The sequence below is a fragment of the Vespa velutina genome, chromosome 7 (genome assembly GCF_912470025.1).
Source record: "Vespa velutina chromosome 7, iVesVel2.1, whole genome shotgun sequence".
Taxonomy (NCBI): Eukaryota; Metazoa; Arthropoda; class Insecta; order Hymenoptera; family Vespidae; genus Vespa; species Vespa velutina.
Window position 1 is genome coordinate 5,769,550 of NC_062194.1, and position 22,889 is coordinate 5,792,438.

General features: G+C 35.9%; 1 protein-coding gene across 2 annotated transcripts in view; it reads right to left on the bottom strand.

The window, feature by feature from the left end:
• Window positions 1-22,889, bottom strand: part of LOC124950593 (transcription factor Sp9) — a 107,461-nt gene that overhangs the window by 42,479 nt on the left and 42,093 nt on the right. The gene's annotated exons all lie outside the window — the stretch shown is intronic.

Consider the following 22,889-nt stretch of genomic DNA (forward strand, 5'->3'; position numbering starts at 1 on the left):
GAAGCTGCCAGACGAAAGGACGAAGGAAGGAAAGAAGGAAGAAACGAACGGTCGTTTCTTTCGAGCATGGATGGACGGACGTGCGCTCTGTTATTATATCCTACTCACTCTCTCTCTCTCTCTCTCTCTCTCTCTCTCTCTCTCTCTCTTTCTCTGTCCTTTCTTTCTTTCTCTTTCTCTTTCTCTATTCTCTCTCTCTCTCTCTCTCTCTCTCTCTCTCTCTCTCTCTCTCTCTCTCTATCTTTCTCTTTCGAAATGTCTCGAGAAGCATCGGTAAAAGGGAAAGGAAGAGAGAAAAAGAGTGGAGAGAAGCAGACAACGTTACCGACGAGAGAAAGAATAATAGCCTCCTTCTACTTTGACCACGGTCTACAATTAAAAGTCGCGCGCGCCTTTTCAAGGGCGTGTAGGGTTCGTTCGTTGCGCCAACTAATCGACTGGAGCATCCTACGGAACGATTCTGGTGTACCTACCTACGAGATTCGAAAGAGTATATTCCATTTGGTTATTGGAATGGAACCCGTCGTCGAAAATTCCGCTATGTTACTTGTAGGGAGACCAGGGATTTTATTCCTTTACTATCCGGAAGGAGGAAACATTCGTTTCGGTTCAGGACGATCGGGGATATAAGGAAGGGAAGGGAAGGGAAGAAATAAACGGAAAAAGAAAAGAGAAGAAAAAACTAAAAAAGAAGAAGTAAAAAAAAAGGAGAGAGAGAAAGAGAGATAGAGAGAGAGAGAGAGAGAGAGAGAGAAAAAAAGAAATAGCACCGGGAGAATACGACGAAGGTCGTGGAGAGAAGAGATCCGGCAAATGGCGGGAGAATGGGGAACGTCGTTGAACCTAAAGTACCATTTAAATGCTCGAGTTATAAATAACGAGCACGGCGTGCTCTGAATCACGCGAAATAAATTCTCCTCTTGGGATTCTTTAAATAATGCGAAAGACCCGCCGGACGTGTTTCGTCCGTTGCAAAAAGGACGAAGGAAGGAAGGAAGGAAGGAAGGAAGAAAGGAAGGAAGGAAAGAAGGAAGGAAGGACGGAAGGAAGAAAGGAAGGAAAGGAAAGAAATGAAAAGAAAAAAGAAATGAAAAGAAAAAAGAAATAAAAAAGAAAAGAAAGAAAAAGAAAAGAAGAAGAAAGTAAAAGAAAGAAGATCTCGACAATCGTAAAAGCTGTGCGATCTCGAGGGAGGAAAAGAGAGAAAAAAAGAAACAGAGAGAGAGAGAGAGAGAGAGAGAGAGAGAGAGAGAGCCACCCTTACGCGATATCCGAAGACAGTGGTCTGGTAAAAAAAAAGAAATGAAGACCATCGCTTTCTGTCAGACATAATAATACGAATCAACGGGGAACAGTTGGATGGTTGTTCTGCCGACGTTACTGGGTGTTGGTGTTAGTGGTATTAGTGTTAGTGATTGTGGCGATGGTGGTGGCGTCCGAATGGCAAAGAGATTTAAAGAAGGAAGAAGATAGAAGAAGAGGACAACGGGCCCTGAACACAACAACGGTGGCAGTTGCTGCGGTGATTTCGTCCCGCATTATGGGTTACGCGGGCGAGGTAATCACGATGATTCCAAGTCGGAGGTGGGTCATCATCTCGTCACCGCGTCACCCGCGGCCAGAAAGCTCCTGCACGCATACGACCTTAAACCCCCACCCTGCCTCCCCCCTCCTCCCATCCACCCTATCTTGATAGGCGCTCTCATTTTTTACGGTTTCTCCTTATAGGATACTTTTCTAAGGTATTTAATAACGTTCGTGACAATAATATGTCCATGACAATGACAACGACGGTGACAACAAGCTCGAAAATAACAAGGAGTAGATAATATCAAGTTGATCATGCACGGAAAGTGTATACTTTATGGACTTATCAATCATTTGGTAGCCTCATGCGGCTTCCAACGGTCTATGTTTCTTAACCGATGTGCAGCCTGTTATTAGCGACGATTAAAAGATTCCGCGGCGGGCAGAGTCGAGTTGCCGTTTCCTCGATTCGTTTCCATTGACGTGGATTTATAGGTTCCACCTCGATGGAGGTGGATCTACGAACGCCCCCTCACTATCTCTCTCTCTCTCTCTCTCTCTCTCGATTTTCTTTCTTTCTCTCTTTATCTTTCTTCTCTTCGCATTGCGGAAATTGTAGACGATCGACGGAAGTGCGTATACCTTCGATCCTTATAAAGTAACACCGATAATATCTTGTATGAATATTTTTGTGAAATAAAAGGATTTAACGATCGTACTATGATCGATGTCAATTATTCGTTTGATTATCTGAAAGTTATAACAAAATGACGAGCAAAATTTAAAAAAAGAAAGAGAGAGAGAGAGAAGGCAGGTATATATCGTGCAAAGTTATCCGAATGAAATATTACGTGGGTGTGAAATAAAATGGCGGTCTCCTAACGAGCACTGCGTACGCGTTTAATACGATGCAATGCCGCGCTCCGTAACAAGATCCGAGCTAAAATTAAAATGCACCCCGTGGTCGCCGTATTTGCGTGCGATTTTACGACAACACAAGGGACCACCTTCTCGACGGCATTCATTCTCCCTTTTTTTTTCCTTCTTTCTTTCTTTTTTTTTTTTTTTTTTTTCTTGTTTTTTTTTTCTCTCTAAGATAATCGATGCCACAAATTCTCGTTTATCGCGACGTTCCTTACACCTATATATAAGTGTGTATATATATATATATATATATATATATTTATGTGTATGTACTTGATTTTTATGAGAAACGTATAATTTAGAAGAAAATGTTTTTCACATTTTTATTCGTTCTTCGATATATTCTTTCTTTCTCTCTCTCTCTCTCTCTCTCTCTCTCTCTCTCTCTCTCTCTCTCTCTCATATACACACACACGCATAAACACACATACACACACATACACATATACCTATTTACACGATCTATCGTAATAACATACTTCGTTTTTTTTATTCTATTTGAAATAATAATTCATTTTATGGAGAAATAATAAAAAAACTATTTGTAAATGACCTTGGATACGTACAAAAATTTTGTTCGGAGATTAACATCTTTTGTTACGTGAAAATTTGATTTAAAGCAGTAACAATCGGAATATAATGCCAATATCGTTCGATCGATGAAAATAAATAAAATAAATGATAAAACAAATGAATAGAAACAAGATAATAAATAAATAAATAAATAAACAAAAGCGTACATAAAATTCCAAATTTGAACTTTAGACGAAAGGATTCCGCGGCGGATGTTGCATCGAAATGTCCAGAGAGAATTGGACGTCTCGTTTCGTGGGTGGACGTCGAAAAGTGGACGAGTACCTACGTGCGCCAGGCCATACGAATGTACTCGCATTTTGGCGATGCCGAGAGAACGAGAAAGAAAGAGAGAGAGAGAGAGAGAGAGAGAGAGAGAGAGAGAGAAAGGGAGAAAGAGAGAGAGAGAGAGGGAGAAAGGGAGAGACAGAGAGAAAGAGAGAGAGAGAGAAGGCTAGGGATGGCGGGGCCCCAAACCCGGTAATTAAATAGCTGAACCCTGCAATTAGGGCCACTAAATCGTGGCGGCCCTGGACTCGGGCCAAGCGAAGGGCCCGCCAGACACAAAAAACAACGTCGAAGCGTTGCTCGAGAACGCGCGAGCGCGACCACCACACGGACGTTTTACTTGCCGTACGACCGGCGGAGACCCAACGAGTCGCGGGGGTGGCTTCTTCGCGGTATCGTACTATGTGGGAACCAAACTTCAAAAGAAAAGAGACCCTTTCGACTATAGAAAGAGAGAGTGAGAGAGAGAGAGAGAGAGAGAGAGAGAGAGAGAGTGAGAAAAAGGGAGGGAGCCTGACCGAATATCATATAATTCGAAAGAAATTAATATTAATACAATTTTTACAACTTTTACAACTCGATCATCATCGATCATCATAGATCATCTTTTTTTTTTTTAAATTTCTATTTGAACTTTTCACATGGATATTAAACGAATAAAAAATTAATAATATACGTGTCAATATTGTTTATACATTTTTAAACATACATAAGCCATCTATACTTATATATATACATATATATATATGTATATATAATTATTTATTTTAAAAAGAAATTAAGCGTATAAGGAAGATATCCATTGAAAACTTAGTTATCTTATAGTTTCGATGATAAGAACTAGATGAAGTGAGAAGTGGCTGGGGATGATGTTGGGGGTGTCGAATAGAGAGGAATAGGAGGTGTAGGTTGAATAAGGGGTAAAGAAGCGAAGAAAGGAGATAATGGTAACAAACAGTCTTCCTTCCTGTTACAGAACGTCGGCGGACCTTTCGGGGCGGCTCTCCCTCGTGCGTGCGCGCGCGCTCAACATGATTTCCGCGTATGCAAAGTCGTGCATGCACGCGTTCAACAAAAGGGGCACAGCTCGCGAGATGGATGACCGAGCATCACGCTCCCCCGTCGTATTAAAATATCAGTGCCGACCCATACACACTCTCCGTCTCTCTCTCTCTCCCTCTCTCCGTCTTTCTCTCTCTCTCTCTCTCCCTCTCCCTCTCCCTCTCTTTCTCTTTAACACATACATGCATAAATAATCTTTCTTTCTCTTTTTCTCTTTTTAACGTACACATGCATAATTTCTGTCTTCTCTCTCTCTTTCTCTTTCTTTAACATATACACGTATAATTTCTCTCTCTCTCTCTCTCTCTCTCTCTCTCTATTTTTTTTATACGTTTTTTCTTTCTCTCTCTCTCTCTCTCTCTCTCTCTCTCACACATTCTATCTTTCTTTTTCTTTCTCTTACACATACATATACACACACATACGTTTTCTCTCTCTTCATGGTGCAGTGTTTCGAGCAAAGACTCCCCTCTAGCACGCTTGAAGCCTCCTTCGCCATTAAATCAACCACCCACGGACCCTCGAGGTTATCTTCCAAGTCTATCGGTGGACCGTAAGGATATCGGACTCCGCGGAGTCTTGCGACTTAGCACGTAAGAAACTCTCTATGGCGCTTATAAGTAAGTAAGTAAGTAAGTACTTACTTACTTCTTTTCGATCAAACCTGATATATTTTTAATACCCACATACGGACCTCTCTCGTATTGATTTTTCTTCTTGAAGATTCTCGATAATATCCAACTTATTGCTACTCTCCGTTTTGTTCGTTCATTCGTTCATTCGTTCTTTCTTTTTTCTCCTTTTTGTTTTTTATTTTCTTTTTTCTTGTTTCAATTTGTATTTCTGTTCTTATTTTTCTTTCGTATTCCTATTGTTTTTCTTTTTTTTTTTTTTTTTCTTTTTTTTTTCTTCTTTTTTCTTTTTTTTTTTTTCTTATTTCCATAGATACTGTATTATACCTATCTACTTATCCGTCCCTTTAACATTCTTTGTAAAGTAACCCTTTCACATGTCCCTCCTCGTTCATTCCGAACGATCGCGTGACTCTCGTAATTAGCCAATTAGCATCCTCCCATTACGATCGCGAGCGATAGATCGTAAAATCCCCGTAGGTACTTCTATCATAATTTCAAAGGGCCATTAAGAGAAAAGCGCGAAGAAGAAGATCCTATCGATTTCTAGAAGTTATACGGAAAACTAATTAGATATATTTATATAAATATATAAATATATATATATATATATATATATATATACATATATATACATTACTTGACGTTTCTTCTTTCTTCTTCCTTTTTCTTGTGAAAGAGATAGGGAGAGAGAGAGAGAGAGGAGAGAAAAAAAGGAAAAAGAAAGGGGGCAGGGAGGAAAAATATAGGAAGAAAAAAAAAAAGAGGAGGAAGGAGCGTCGGGTGGAGAAGGTCGAGCCAGGCCGACGCGTTCTCCCAGACGCGAGCGAGGCATACAATTTAATTTTCTAATTATCGTGACGCCAGCCTCGATCGGGAGAATATATACGGCGTTCTCTTATCTTCGCGTAGAATCTACGCATAAGCGCGTGAGCGAACGAGCCAGTCTTCTTTCTTATATTCTCCCTCTCTCTCTTTCTCTCTCTCTCTCTCTCTCTCTCTCTCTCTTTCTATCTATCTATCTATCTCTATCATTCTCTTTTTTCTCTCTCTCTCTCTCTCTCTCTCTCTCTCTTTTTCTTTCTCTAAGCTCGTATAAAAGCTAATGGGTCGAAGGGAAGGCACTTTCGGAGACTCAATCTCGATTAATATCTATCCTGCATGCGGGTGGTGGTGTTTAGATTTCTTTCTTCTTTTTTTCTTCGTTTAACTTCTTTAACTTTGATAATCGTCACCTTGTAACCGGTTAAATATCGAATATAGAAAAATACGTACATATCTGATGTCCTGTATGTTTATTGATATCATTCGTAAAGTATAGTCATTGATGTCGTAAGGAGAAAAAAGAAAAAAGGTAAAAAGGAAGACAAAGGATCGCCTGCTGAGAGGCAGCACGCTGAGAGAGATCGGTTCACGAATGGATACACACACATACACACACACACACACACACAACACACATATACCTTCATATCAGGACATTATAAGTTTCATTGGCTTTGGCATTCGATCGATCTACGAATAGGCTGTTAATGTAACACGACGAGAAGATCGTGTTAACTGGCGAGTGAAAATGATCGAGAAAGAGAGAGAGAGAGAGAGAGAGAGAGAGAGAGAGAGAGAGAGAGAGAGAATACTTTTGTGAGGAGTAATTTTTACAAGGCATCAAATCGAAACATTTATTGGTACTATATTTTCTATGAAAAAAAAAAAAAAAAAAAAACGAGGACAATGAGAACGATGAATACACTATCTATCGTATAAGCGATATCTATCGTTGATTTCGCGCACGCAATGTTATTTTATGTATACATGTAGGTAGATATCTGTTATACCTAGGTCTCTATGTAAAAAAGTTGTGTATGTCCATACATGGTTATGCATGTACTTATCTATCTTGAAAAAGTGTCCTTCATTATGCGACTCGTCACGGCGACAACAATGACGACAACGAGAAGCAATGTATTATCTCGTAGGTGTCATCGTAAATGCGACCTTAATCCTTCCCACGTATTCATTATAAATGATAGTAGATTGATCATGATAAAATGTTAAGAAATTATTCGGGATCACTTTTTAATTGAGATTAAATGAATTTAAATTAAATTAAAATTAAATCAAATTAAATCTAATCGAATCGAATCAAATGAAATCAAATGGTCGTTCGTATGAATTTGAACTTTGAAATTTCTATGGTTTAAAGAATTATTTCGAGTTATTAGGTAATTAGAATTTTCACGTTATTACGAGGTATTTCTCTCTCTCTCTCTCTCTCTCTCTCTTTTTCTTTCTTTTTCTCACTTTATTTCTCTTCATTTTTCTTCTTCGTTCGTTCACTCGTAGTAAAGACCGCGGTTGCCACGTGGTCATCAACTTAACCTTTTACCTCGGCTTTACCGCGGCTGGACGAAAGAGATCGGACTTTGCGGCGAGGAAGGCTACGGTATGAAGATGAAGATGAAGAGAAAAGAGAGAGATAGATAGATAGATAGATAGACAGAAAGAGAGAGAGAGAGAGAGAGAGAGAGAGAGAGAGAGAGAGAGAGAGAGAGAGAGAGAGAGAGAGAGAGAGAATGAAAGATAGCCAGAGAAGAAGCAACGACGAAGGTGTGAAACCGCTCGAGAGCAAAGAGCCAAGAAATTGCGTGCGATTATCCCTTCCTCTTCTCTTTGTACTTACGTCTCCTTCTTCTCTCCTTATAAAACCGAACACAACTACTATCTCACTCTTATAACCTCTTTTCTCTTTCGCACCGTCAAATCTTCGATAACGATTCCAACGAAATATTATTTCCTTTCGTGCCCTTCTTTTTCTCTTCTTTCTTTCGTTCTTTCTTTTTTTTCTTTTTTTTTTTTTTTTTTTTTTTTTTTTTTTTTGTTTCCTTTAATTTTCTATCCGCTATCATCTTTTCTTCTTCTTTTTCTTCTTCGTCTTTCGATAGCTTTACTCTCATTCGAGATTCCTCGTTGAATGTGGTCGCATGCGTTCGTAATAGCAACGAACGGACTCGCAAAGAATTTTAGTGAAATAAGGGGATGAAAAAAAAAAAAAAAAAAGCAGATGAAAAGGATACGAAACGAAGAGAAAGACCTACGTGTGACTCGTTCGACGAAAATTACGTTCCTTTTTTTCTCTATCTATCTATCTATCTATCTATCTACCTATCTATCTATCTATTTATTTATCAATCTATCCATTTGTCTGTCTATGCATATATCTATCTTATATATTATCCTCTTTGCTAAATTCATTCAACGTCCCATTAGACGTATTATTATAGTATTTATTCCTTGAACGGAACTCGTCATTACATCGGCCAGTAATCGTAGATGTTTCATGGTCCAAGAAGAAAACTCTTCCAACTACTCTCTTTTTCTCTCTCTCTCTCTCTCTCTCTCTATATATATATATATATATATATATATATATATATATATATGATCTTGCCCAATTTATTTTCTATTTCTTTCTTTATTTTAATCATTTCTTCGATTCCAATTTAATTCGTTTATAATTCCTTCGTGGAAATCGATCTAATGTAGATTTATTCAAGTATACGGTTACTATATCAAATGTGTTACGATATCAATCTATTATAGGTAACTGTATCGAATATCGAACTTACCATCCTACTAAGTTTAAAAAGCATGAGATATAAAAATAGAAATAGAGATAGAGATAGAGATAGGAAAAGAGAAAGAGGAAGATAGAAAATGTGATAGAGAGGAAGAAAGAAAAAAAAAAAAAAAAAAAAAAAAAAAAAAAAGAAAAAGAAGTTACAAGCACATTCGTCTCCATTATCCGGTGAATCATTGAGGGAACGACGACCTATAAGCCACGACGTTAGTGCCTTTAACATCGCCAATTCTTATATGTACATACATATGTACATCCATGTCGATATATCCCTTTGGTTTGGTAAAGAACTAACGTCGAATACCGTCCAGCCCTTTTCTTCGTCCTAATCGAACTCCTACATAGATTGTATAGGTATAACCAAGGCGCATTATTGTTTGCATAAACGCTATCCGTAAATCTCCCCCTTGTATTCTCGTTCGCCGTTTTCGAATTCTTACTCTATACAGGACAAGCTTATGTAATAATGTTCGAATAATGTTCAAGCTTTAGCGCGCTCATTCTTACAAGACCCGGCATATTTCATGCTACCTTCTTATAGAAGCAACCTGTCCTTTGTCAGTTTGCCGTTAGCGAATGACGTATTGCTGTTCGACTCGAACCATCCTGAACGTAAGAGTAATCATTATGATTTGCATCTTGATACTCGCGTACATATACATATGTATGTATATGCTTACGACGTTTTATCTCTATATGTCTATGTGTATTTATATAGATATATGCATACAATGCATACTGTCTACATCTTTTTCTTATTATTTTTTGTTTTCTTCTTCTTATTCTTCTTCTTCTTCTTCTTTTAATCGTAGCATTAGTATAGACTTTATAAATCGAGTTTTCCATAAGAGGAATCGCGATTGGACGATTTCCAGATTGGTTACGTGGCATACGATGGAATGAAAATAGTGTATCGTTATGTGCTTGCAAATGTGATACAGACGAGTCATATATTTTACGTATGTTATCTATAACTGTGTATATTTTCAGAATCATACATATGTATACATATATATATATATATATATATATATATATATAATATATAAAATATATATATATATATATATATATATAAACGTATATATACGTACATTCGATCGATTACCTCTTTTCCATCGAGCGACATTTGTTAACACACGGAAGGGAATAGAGAAACATACATACATACATACATACATACATACATACATACATATATACGTAGATATATATATATATATATAGAAAGAGGAAACTGGGAATGGAGAGCTGACCGATTGTCGGCCGTCATTTTGTATCATTTTCACGGCACACGCGGCACATTGATAAATCATCCACTTCGCGGATGGACGTTGCTCTCGAGTATTACCGAGTTTCCGTTGACCGTGTAACCATCGAGATCGTCAATAGATTCTCCCAGCCGTAATTCGAGTATGAATTTCTCTCGTCGGGTCGCGCCTCGTTATTATTTCGCGCCACGTATTTCGTGTCGAATCCATTCATCGTTCGTTCATTCGTTCGTTCGTTCGTTCGTTTGTTCGTTTATTCGTTCGTTCTCACTTGAGTTCTAATCTAACGATATCGAGATTTGTACTAACCGCGATAACATATCTGCATATATAAATTATAGGAATATGTATAAATAAGTTATAGGAAAATATGGTTACATTATTAATTATTATATATCATAGATTAATTAATGCTCCTAATTGAAAAGAAAAAAAAAGAAAGGACGGATTCATTGAATGAAATAAATTTATTTTAATATTTCGTGTAAAAATATTTACATCGTAAGAATATAAAATAAAGTTGAGTGAAGAAAAAAAAAAAAAAGAAAAAAAAAAAGGAAAGAAAAAAAAAAAAAGAGAAAAAGAAAAGAAAGGAAGAAAAGATATACGTAGATAATATATTGATAAACGAGAATTATCGATTAAATAGTTATTTAATTGCTTAGTTATAGAACTATATAAGAAAATTTCATGGTCATAAACTCCGTCGAACGATTAAACGAATCGTTGCCTTCGCATTGCTTAATGTATAATTGCTCGGGAGAGGAGAGATCGCTGACCGAATCGAAGTTAAAGCCTAACGTTTATGCAACGATTGCCGCAATAAGATAACGCGGTGCAACTAAGTATTGCAAGAGATTTCATCGTGCACCGTTAATTAATTCCTCGTAATTTTACCGATCGACCGAACTTAATGCACAACTTGCAATTTATGTAAGTATGCACGTAGCGTATAACCGTGCGGTGATTTTTCTTTTCTTTTCCTTTTTCCTTCTTTTCCTTTTTTTTCCTTTTCCTTTTCTTTTTTAAGTAACTTGAACTTTCGTAAAAATTTATTGGACTTCATTTTTTCTTTTATTATCTCTTTTATTTTTTTTTCCAATTTTTTTTTTCCATCCCCTAAAGTAAAACTACCCTTGCGTTTCGATCTATCCTTTTTTTTTCTCCGGGTGTCTCGTGAAAAAAAAAAGATAAAGAAAAAAAAAAAAGAAAAAATAAAAAGCAAAGAGAGAAAAAAGAACGAGGAGAACATTCTTTTCCTCTTTCAGGACACATTCAGGACATTTCCGAGAAGGTGATGGAACACCGATTTCCTCGGCGACGATAGGAAAACTATTGGAAGTATTCCGAAAAACGGAGAGGACCCTGTTAATCTCAATAAAGCTCGCACCGAGCGGAAGAGCAGTCTCGTAAATTGGTGTCCCGTTTTGGCTCCCCTTTCATCCCCCTAAAAACTATTCCCTTTAACGTTCTTCCTGGCGCAATGCGTCAAGTCGATCGAATCGCGAATAACGATTTATATTGTATGCTCATAGAATCTCGTAAATAATTATCCGATGGAACATTATTATTATCAAAATGTATATTCTTAATTAATAATTTTTCGATCATTTCTACGATCTATTTAAAATAAACAATTGTTATTCGAATTGTTTACGGTTGAAGTAGAAAATTTCGTTCATTTATTTATTAGAGATGAGGGAAATTAATTAATAGGTTTGAATCTATCGGTATAATGTACGATGTAATTAGTAACTAATATTTCAAATATAATCATATATATATATATATATGTATGTATGCATGTATATATGAATGTATGTATGTATGTAACAGCAATGATTTATCTTCGTATTTCAAATAGAACAACATGGATTATAATAGAACGTTTTTTGATGGACGAATCAGTCGATCTTATTTAGAGAGTAATATTATTAAATATAATAAATAAAACGATTCAATTAAATGATTCAAAGAAATCTCATTAAATGAGATTACCTGCGTAGAAAAAAATATGAGTTAGTATGACCTTTCTTGGTATATAGTACGTCATAAACTTGTATAAGGTTAATCGATCGATTCTCTATTATCGTGATTTTCCTAGAATATACACAGAATTACGTGTTTATACATACACACACACACATACACATATATATATATATATATATATATATATATATATATATATATATATTGCAAGTGTACTGTTTAATAGGTTCGTTCTCTTCGTCATTCCAGAAGAGTCTTTACGTAAACGTGCGTACTCACACGAGTATGACGAACGTCGTTCCGACGTTCCATTATAATTTTTTTGAAAATCCTGATTGCGTGAGATGAAATATATCGTCGCTATCCCGCGGAAAAACTATTTGCCGTGATTAAAACGATGATTGGTGAACCGACGTAACAAGAAACATTCTTTACGAGCAACTTGGCAAACCTTTTTTAATATATGTCGTATATATATATACATCTTCCCTTTCGCAATGATCTTACAAACTTTTCTTGGTCTTCCTGTTTCTGCTTTCCTTTTTTTCTTTTTTCTTTTTTTTTTTTTTTTCTCTCGATGAGGATACGGTGATTATATACTTATTTTTTTTGTTCTTTTTTTTTTTTTTTTCTTCGCAAAAGAGTTCGCAAAATCGAAAGCGTATCCGGTGACTTTGTATCGTATGGAATCCGTTACGAGATAGGATAAAATTTCATATGCGATAGACAATGGAGAAAGGTACAAGAAGATCGTCGATCTCAGCTACGATCTATGTTTGATCTACGTTGAATCGGATCGGCTCTCTTACAAAGAAGAAGAAAAGAAAAAAAAAAGGAATAGTACTTGAAAAAAATAGTACTTGAAAACGGACGTCCGCGACCACGTCGTTGGAATTTTATGCTCCGTGAGCATAGAAATTTAATTATAATGAAACGGAATAGGATATATATATATATATATATATATATATATATACACATATATAATATTATCCTTATCGAAGACGATCTTTTACTTGCGGTTGTTATGAAAAAAATGAAAAAGAAAAGAATAAGGAAGAAAGAGAAAGAAAGTATGAAGAGATAAAAGAATATTAATATTAGAAAATGATTTATAATTGCATAATATTACATAGCTGTTCGTGATAGGCACTGAGATTGATCGAGACTTGTTGGTAATTTAATTAAATACCTCAAAGCACCTCTTCTAATTTATTTCCCTTTTAATTGCTTTTTAAAGAGCTGCCAATAATAAGTTATCCATCATTATCTACGCATCAAGTCACAGACAGGCAAATTAATTGTCGTTAATGAGCCTTCCGTTGTGCTTTCGTTCCAGTTCGCGAAACGTGTTTCTATATGTACGTACATATATCTGGACACATACAAGATATATATTTTAATATATAATTCATTTTCAAAGAGACCGGTCATTATATCGACGTGAAATCTATGAAAATAATATAGACGTGCTAGCGTGTTCACAGAGGTATGAGTGTATCTATGTATTTATGTATCTATGCGTATACCTACATATTATACTTACGGATCTATAACGTGCGAAACTAAATATGCAAATATTATTTTTATCGCAATAACATGACGATGGTATTAGTGAATAGAAAGAGAGAGAGAGAGAGAGAGAGAGAGAGATCGTCAACGATAATTCAACTTCGCGCTCGTCGAGCACGAAGCATTTGTACGATCGAAACCAAAGATCCATTAGTGTTATCCATTCGTGAATCTTTTTGCGACGCAAGCGCGAAAATTCTTTGGTCTTCCTCTTTTTTTCTATTTTTTATATATATATATATATATATATATATATATATATATATACTACATTATATTTATTATTATTCGTTTCTTTTCTATTTTATTTCATTTCATTTCATTCATTATTTTCGTCGAAAATGATAGAAATGAATTCACATTGAACGATAGAAGACTGATTTATCATAGTTAAACACGTGGTGGTATACGTGAATAGAAAGAAATAAAGAAAGAAATAAAGAAGGAAAGAATAAAAAAAAAAAAAAAACACGTAGAATAAACTATAATAAAAGTAGAAAAAATATAGCTACGACGAATATTATTTCCGTGTATCTATATCTGTGCCTAAACGTCGATATCATAAACGACATGACGAATGACGAATGAATATTTCTAGAACTTATTCAGAACTATATTCAATTGTGACGTAAGAAGGTAGACGAAGGGGTACACGAAGGGTCGAGGAACTGAATAACATCGAAGAGACCAGACAAAATCGATAGTTCCGATAAAAGTTACATCCTTTTCTTTTTATTTATTTTTTTTTTCTTCTTCTTTTTCTTCTTTTCCTTTTGCAAATAATATTTACAATCTAAGAACGTCAATTTCTTATTTGCACGATAGAATACTCGATATAATCGATCATGATGCGCTTATGGATTATAATTTTTTAGCCATTTAAGAAAAAAAAAATTTTTTTGAACAAGAAAAAAACATAATCTTTATTTTAAAGTCACTTATTTCGATAGACACCTACACACATATATACATACATACATACATATATATATATATATATATATATATATATATCGAATTTAGATTGAACGGAAAATATAGAATAGAATAGAATAGAATAGAAGAAAAAAAAAAAAAGAAAAAAGAATGAAATAAAATGAAATTATCGGTCATAAGATTTTCCATGGGTCACAAAGGGTAACATTCTCGTATACACGCATACTATTCTCGGATGCATCGTTGGACGGTCGTATAGCGGTCGTGTAGCGGTCGTCGAGCTGGCCGACGGACCCTCGACTCTTTCCGCACGCCAACCGCGCGCAAGGGTCTGCCCTGTAATCGCGATTCGCGCACTGTAATAATTATTGCTTTTGCTCTGTCATCAGCGGCGACATCTATGCACCACCACACACCAGTATAACCACGAATATTCTCGTCGTCGTCGTCGTCGTCGTCGTCGTCGTCGTCGTCGTCATCGTCGTCGTCGTTGTTGTCGTTGTTGTCGTTGTTGTCGTTGTCGTCGACGACAATGATGACGATGTTGTCGACGTATAGACGAGAGAAAGAGAGAGAGTAAGAAAGAGAGAGAGTAAGAGAGAGAGAGAGAAAGAGAGAGAGAGTGAGAGAAATATTTTCACTTTGGCTGAATGTCATCGTCGATTACTTTCTCATGATGATTGCGATGGTGCGGAAAGATGGAGGGTAAGTAAACGAGGAAAGAGTTTGTCTTTACATTAAAACTTCCTTATAGTATCAAAGAAAGATCGATTGATTAGTTAGTGACTAGATTGTGAACGGTGATTTTATAATCAACTAGAACTTGTTAAGGCTAAGTTCAAAGAAATCTAACGGATATAGATCAAACGATAGTAACGATAAAGAATGATATTCATTTCGAAATGATTATAGATTTATTATATAGAAATGACGAAATACTTTATCCCTTTTTCCTTTCGTTTTCCTTTTTCACAATCATATCCTATAATTTTCTTTCTTTGTGAAAATATTTGCACGTTGTAGATATTTATTTGATTGCTTGACGATAACTATGGGGAAGAGATAAATTTACGAATCTGCCAATAGGAATAATAGAATAATTCAGTACGATGCTGTTAAAGGAATTAAAGTTCAGATGATGGTTCCTCACTATTTCAAAGCCTTTAAAAGCTCCCTTCTTCTTCTTCTCCTTCTTCTTCTTCTTCCTCTTTCTCCTCCTCCTCTTTTACTACTACTACTATCTATCTATCTTCTTACCCTCTTTCTTCCCTTCCTCTTCTTCTTCACCCCACGAGTATCGCATTATAGTCGATGATTTAGCCGACGCGTTAGCGGCTGGTAATACCATCGCGATGGAAGTCACGTATCTCACCGTCATCTTTACATCTCGCGTATTTCCATACAAGAGTGACGGCATTTGAATATCCACGTATTCCTCTCATCCTCTTTCTCCTTCCCCTCCTCCTCCTCCTCCTCCTCCTCCTCCTCCTTCACCTTCTCCTCTTTCTCTTTTCTTCCTCTTCTTCTTCTTCCTCCTCTTCTTCTTCTTCTTCTTCTTCTTCTTCTTCTTCTTCTTCTCCGTACAGCGAACTCGCACGCTCGAACGAATTACATGCTCGACGTCGTGTCGACGAAGATCTCCTATCTCTACCTCGGAGACTGACGTAATCCCAAGACAGACAGAGTGACAAGCGAAAGCGTAACATTTTGACTTGAATTTCTTCCTCTTCTTCATCTTCCTCTTTGTGTTCGTCTTCTTCCTCTTCATCTTCCTCGTCTTCTTTTTCTTCTTCTTTTCCTTCTGCTCATTTTTTTTTCTTCCTTTCTTTTCCTTTTTATCTTTGTTCGTTTATTTATTTATTTTAATTAGGTACCTCTCTCATTAGTTTTTAATTCTTTATTAACATCAGGGTCACGTGATGAACGTGTTGTTTTCTCTGTTTTTTTTTTTTTTTTTGTTTTTTTTTGCTTTTTTTTCCTTTTTTTTTTTTTTTTTTTTTTTTTTTTTTTTTTTTTTTTTTTTTTTTTTTTTTTTATTTTAGAAAGAATGAGAAACGCTGAAATTCGAATCATTAACGCCATACGGCCGTACGTTTTATTCGATACGTTTTCAATGGATCGTACAGAGATTTTTTTTCTTTTTCCTTCCTATCAATACTCCCGCCCCTCCGTCCCCTCATGAAGCCGATAACGATTAATTATTATTTGACGAGTTTTCGATAAAATAATTGGATTCTCGAGAGCGATGAAAGTCGCAGCTTCAAGTTTGCAGGTTCAATCGATCTTTCATGAAAAAAAGAGAGAGTCTCGGGCGGAGAGGAGATGGAAGGATGAAGACGAGGAGGAGGAGGAGGAGGAATAAGAGGAGTAAAAGGGGAAGAAAAAAGAGCCGAAGAGAATAAGAAGAAGAAGAAGAAGAAGAAAAAGAGGAATAAGAAAAAAAAAAGCAAACTTGCGCTTCGATAAGTAAAAGTAAAACCCTCTTGCTCGTTATTGTCCTTTAACGAACGGAGCTTTAAAGGAATGAATTCGTTTTTCTTTATTTCATTCGCTCGCTCTTGAGTTAATTCATTTTAACATTAACGAAGAAAAAGAAAGGAAGAAAGAGAAAAAAAAAAAAGGAAAGAAGAAAAGAAAAAACGAAAATAGCAAAGTAAACTTATCGTCCCGTATTTCTATTTGCTTTCTGCTCCTCTTTCATCATCCTCCTCCTTCCTTCGCTTTAAAATTTTTCGACGATAAACTCGACAATAATAGCATACCGTTCGTTCAAAAGATATTTAATCATCCATGTAGAAAACGGACAATGACTGATAATATCTCGAACTATGTTATTATCATTATCAACGCGTTAATGTATCGTAAGTTATCTTTATTTCGCGCGAAGTAACTTATGCGTTAGGTATTTAAGATATATATATATATATATATGCACGTGTATGTATGTATGTGTGTGTGTGTGTGTGCTTCTGTGTACGCGTGCTCATATGTCACTCCGATAAACTGTAATTAAAATTTAAATTGATTCAAACAGATATACTATATATAGTAAGGAAAGGAAAAAAAAAAAAACAAAAAAGCAAATAAATAGAAATAAATTAAAACAATAATAAAATAATAAAGGAAAAGAAAAGAGGTGGAAAGGAGGAAAGAAAAGGAAGAAGAAAAAGAATTTCGAAATTTTTTAAAGAATTTCGAAAATGATCGGAATTGATGAATAAATAACGCTATAAGAATATTTACAGAAGAGAAGGAAAAAGAAGGAGGAGAGACATTAATCGATAGATGGTACAGATTATGAAATTCGATCGAAAAAGTTCATTGGACGTTTGATTTCAGCATCCAACGTAAAAACATCAGCGTTTATTATATACATCCGTTTACGAGTGATTTCGATCGTTACGTAGTTAATCATTGATTAACTATCGATAATCGTCATTCTGCAAGTTACATTCTTCTTATTTTTATTCTACTTCTTTCCTTCCTTTCTTTCTTTCTTTCTGTCTTTCTTTCTTTCTTTCTTTCTTTCTTTCTTTCTTCCGTGATTGATTTCAGTCGATGAACTTTAGCGAGTTTCTCTCTTCTTCGACCCTTCCCCTTCCACCCTTCTCATCGCTTCTCTACTCTCTACAGCACGACGAGGCCGACAGACCGGAGATGGACCGGTCGAGATAACGCCGCGAGGCCGGTAACTGCAGTAATTGTCGGTGATTAGAGGAGTCATAATTACCGGTCCACGTATAACGTTACCGAGTCCATTCATTCTCCAGTCTTTTCCCCGTCGGCTTTTCTCTCTTTCTCTCTTTCTCTCTTTCTCTCTGTCTCTCTCTCTCTCTTTCTTTCTCTCTGTCCTTTCGAACTCCGTTCAACCCTGAAACCCCAGCGATTCTTTGATGCAACGAAGGATGCAACAACGTACGCAGAATGCGATTCCTTTTTCTTTCCTTCTATCAACATAACAGAATATACTCGTCGGTTGTTGATGTTGTTGTTGTTGTTGTTGTTGTTGTTGTTGTTGTTATTTGAATTCTTAGGTCAACAAGTTCTTAGCCAATATCGATTAATCATTATCGGCATAAATCAACCTTTCGATATGTGCAATACAGAACTACGTTAATGTAATTTCCAATTATATAACTTCGAATAGTAATACGTAATTTGAAATTTATATAATTAAAAATTATATTATTATATTGTCGACATTTATATTTAATTATTGAAGTTATCGATAATAAAAGGATTATCGGTGTTCATTTGTTTTTTTTTTTTTGTTTTTTGTTTTTCTTTTTTCTTTTCTTTTTCGTTCAACGAAACGCTTGAAATAATTGAATTTTACGTTATTATACACAATTGTCTATCTATCGTATTGTGTATAAGAGTACGTACACGTAAAATACGTGTACGTATGTAATAGAAATAGGTTTTCATTTCGACGACGTATGGAAACCAACGTTTGAAAAGATTCGCATGCACTCCTTTTGACAGGAGAATCCAACAGATCCCATTCCCACGTGGCTAGGAGAGACGCGAGAACAATTAAAATCCGCTTTAATAACAGCCTCGTAGAAGACGCCGCCCGTGGCACACGTAAGGGTCGATCTTCTTCTTCTTCTTCTTAGCGAGTCTTCTCTCTCTTTCTCTTTCTCTCTCTCTCTCTCTCTCTCTCTTTCTTTCATTCTCTCATAGACTTTGAGGATCCTTCCGAAGGCGCTTCTAACGCGCTTGCTTTTGCTTCCAGGACTAACAATAAGTCATATATCTCCCCACCTAAGTCTAAGGAACTTTTTGACGTTCGAACGGCCCACGAAATTATATGGCAGCGGGAACGAGTTTTGGCATTAGAACTTTCTGCGCCCTTTTCGTGCCTTCCGACGAAATACATTATGCAGAAAATATAGTCGATCTTCTTCAAACCGTGAGAAACAAAGTTAAAGCGATAAATTAGCTACCCTTTTGTTGCAGGTTACCTATCTCGTAAAAAGTGAGCCGAGGAATTGTTTCGAAAGCGGGAGGGGGAGGGGAAGGGGGAGGGGAAAAAAAGGAAATAAAATGAAATTTGAAAAATAATAAAAAGGGAGATGAAAAGAGAAGGAGCAAAGGAGAGAGACAGATAGACAGACAAAGAGAGAGAAAGAGAGAGAGAGAGAGAGAGAGAGAGAGACCGGGGGGGAGGGATAAGGGAAGCAATATAGCGTTAATAAGTTCGAAGTATATCTTATGATAACTATGTGTAAGTTTGCCAGCTGTGATAATCTTAGCAAAGATTCTTTCTCTCTCTCTCTCTCTCTCTCTCTTTATATATATATATGTGTGTGTGTGTGTGTGTGTGTGTGTTCGTGTGCGTGTCTATTTATCTATCTTTCTCTTTCTCCGTCGAGCAATTAATTATTATGCTGTGAAGTAACAAGTCCACCTTATCCCTCGTGAGGGTCGGTCTAATTACTTATCGATCTTCAAGGTAGATATGCTTACTCATTATCTACCGTGCAATTGTATAAGATAAAGTAGCTAGCGATCCGCTAGTCTAGAGCTACTACTAGCCTAGCATCTCAATTATCGATCTTACCGATCCAAACGATAACAATTTATTTCTACATCGTTCTAAGTAATACGTTTCCTGTGTTAAGAACCGGCAAACTCGACGATGAGTTCTTACCATTTGTATTTACTGCATATGTACACGAAAGAATGAAAGAAAGAAGAGAAAGAAAGAAAAGAAAGACGGAAAGTAAAGGAAAAAGAGAAAGAGAGAGAGAGAGAGAGAGAGAAAAAAAGAAAAAATGAAAGAAAGAGAAAGAAAGAAAGAAAGAAAGAAAGAAAGAAAGAAAGAAAGAAAGAGAAAAAGAAACACAAGGATGAAATACTTGCGTATTATCGCGGTTATATGTATTCGCCAGCCCACTTCATAAGCGAGCACGTAGCTCGAAGCTATAAAGCATGCCGAACCTTATGTCTTCCATCCAACTTGTAATTTTAAAAGCGGCTACAGAGTAAGTAAGTTAAGTAAGTACACGTCATTGATTTTCCTTCGATATGCAAGCAAAGCTTTTTCCGTCTATTTCTCTTTTATCGACATGAGCAGACCGATAAGATAGAATATTTATAAATACTGTGCATGCTACCAAGACCTATATTTTTTTTTTTTTTTCTTTTTTTTTTTCTTTTTTTTTACGAATCTACGCATACGAAATACTCGATTTACCTTATTTGAATATTAGTTATTGAACGATTAATTAATTATTAATTAATTACAAAATTTATGATTTTATTTGCTCGTTAATTATCACGCTTAATTGAACAAGGTTAATCATATAATAAAGAATTATTATATAAGGAATTTTCGCTAATGATTAGAATGCGAGATTAGACTTCTCTAAATATTAAAAATTAACGATTTAAATGACATCGCAAATGTAATTAGCCGACGATATACATGTGTATATAAATGAAAATAATAGAAATTAGATATCTGTTTTAATGGAAATAGATGCGTAATTAGAAGTATGCTTTTTAAAGAATGATTAATGATTACGAACGATATTATTTGCGATAATTAAAATTGAGAGATAATTTATAAAAGATTAAAGGAAATAATTATTGAAAGATAAAAATGAAAGAGAAAAACTGTATGAAAATAAAAGCAAAATTTCGTCCTTCAAAGTTAACGAATAGACATACAAATGTCGTTGGATTTCCATCGACATTTGTTGGTGAATATCTTTAATCGGTTTAATCGATAGAACGAAGATATATATATATATATATATATATATATATATATATATATATGTATGTATGTACGTATATACGTATATACGTATATACGAGCCAGAGGCCGAGCCGTTATCGTCGATACTCGTTTTGATAAGGACTTCGTGATAAACACAGCGGGTGCCAGCTGTTTCCTTAGGTAAGAGAGGTTATTTCGCTTTTAGATAATATCGAGGAATCACGTAGCAGTATATTGCAGCAATTTATATGTCAGCGAAGTGCGTATGAACGCGTATATACAGAAAATTAATTTTTTTCTTTCTTTCTTTCTTTCTTTCCTTTTTTCCTTCTTTCTCTTTCTCTTTCTTTCTTTTTCTCTCTTTCTTTTACTTCTTTTTTACTTCTTCTTCTTTTTTTCCTTTCTTTTTTCTTTCTTTCTTTCTTTCTTTCTTTCTTTCTTTTTCTTTCTTTCTTTCTTTTTTCTTTATCTAATAAAAACGATTTCGATGATGCCGAGATATTTGGTTCATAGGATTTCATGTAATGAACGATAATAATCTTATAGGGGCTTATCGATCTAACGTAGGTAGGTTTGCAAATAGCGTCGCTATTTATGCGAAAGCAGCCTGAAGGTAAGAAAGTTAAGGAAAGGGAAACAGAGAGAGAGAGAGAGAGAGAGAGAGAGAGAGAGAGAGAGAAAGAAAGAATGAAAGAGAGAGAGAGAGAGAGAGAGAATATTTCTTGTGACGTCACTAGGGTACGCGTTTACAAGAGAGAATGTCTGAGTTGCGCGTTTATGACCCGAGGAGGTAGAGAGAAGGAGGAGGAAGGATGCGAAGGAGTAGGAAAAAAAGGACGTGAATGTGCAAGGAGAAGAGAAGCGAAAGGAGGGGGGAAACATTATCCACCCACGTAGAGAGAAAGAAAAAGGGTGAGAGAGAGAGAGAGAGAGAAAGAGAGAGGTAGATAGATAGATAGAGAGAGAAAGAGAAAGAGAGAGAGAGAGAGAGAGAGAGAGAACACGAGACGGACCTCGAAATTCCGCAGATAAAATCGACTCCGCTTGCTTCGCCGACCAATATATTCATAATGGCCGTTCTCTCGGGCTTTCTCACCCCCATTTTTCGAATCTTTGATCTGCGAATATTTCGGTGAACAATCGTATGCTCTACCCCCCCCCTCCCCCTCTCTCGCTCTCCACCCTCCCCCTTCGTCCACCCTCTCACTTTTACTTCCAATCCCGATCGATCCATCTTCTTCTTTTTCTTCTTCTTCTTCTTCTTCTTCATCTTCTTCTTCTTTAGTACAATGTTGTAAGAAAATTTATTAAGCTTTATTAATTAATTAATTAATTAATTGATTAATTAATTAATTTATTTATTATTATTATTATTATTATTATTATTATTATTATTATTATTATTATTATTATTATTTTATTATTGTTCGAATGGAGATTGATCGAGCTCTTATCTATTCGAATAATAATCGAAGATTTTTATCGCAATAAAAATTTTATCTCGTTTGGGAGAATTTCTAAAGGGAAGAGAATATCGCGCCGATAGATTTGATCTAACTCGAAGCGTTGGCCCGTTTGCATTCGAACGAGAAAAAGGGGATTATAAGATGTAAGATCGATCGTTACGGTAAGATCGAAAGGCTCGTAGGCGTGAAGAAGGTCCGCCGGTAAATAGTGGATCGTTAATGAGCGAGAGACTAGATGATAATTAGAGATTCGCACGCTGCGTTTCCGCATGGCAAGCT